Source organism: Penaeus vannamei, chromosome 12 (genome assembly GCF_042767895.1).
Source record: "Penaeus vannamei isolate JL-2024 chromosome 12, ASM4276789v1, whole genome shotgun sequence".
Lineage (NCBI taxonomy): Eukaryota > Metazoa > Arthropoda > Malacostraca > Decapoda > Penaeidae > Penaeus > Penaeus vannamei.
In genome coordinates, this window is record NC_091560.1 from 40498154 (window position 1) to 40498434 (window position 281).

Here is a 281-nt window from a genome sequence, read left to right on the forward strand (position 1 = left end):
GAGAGTCGAGGAGAGAAAAAGATTATGTGCGTTGGCAACAGCTGCGGGGGTTCCAACTCGTGTATTAAATTCATCCATTGGTCTAATTTTGTCTTATCTTCTCTATATCAACGACGGTATTATTATCAGGGCTTGTGCTGAATTAATCGCGGGATACGATGATAAACTTTTCGGGGTTGAATAATCTACAATAAAAAAGAAAATTGGCACAACATGGCATGCAAAGTGCCCATCTGCCGACATGACGTAGAGGGCAGCACGCACATGTACGACAGTGTGTG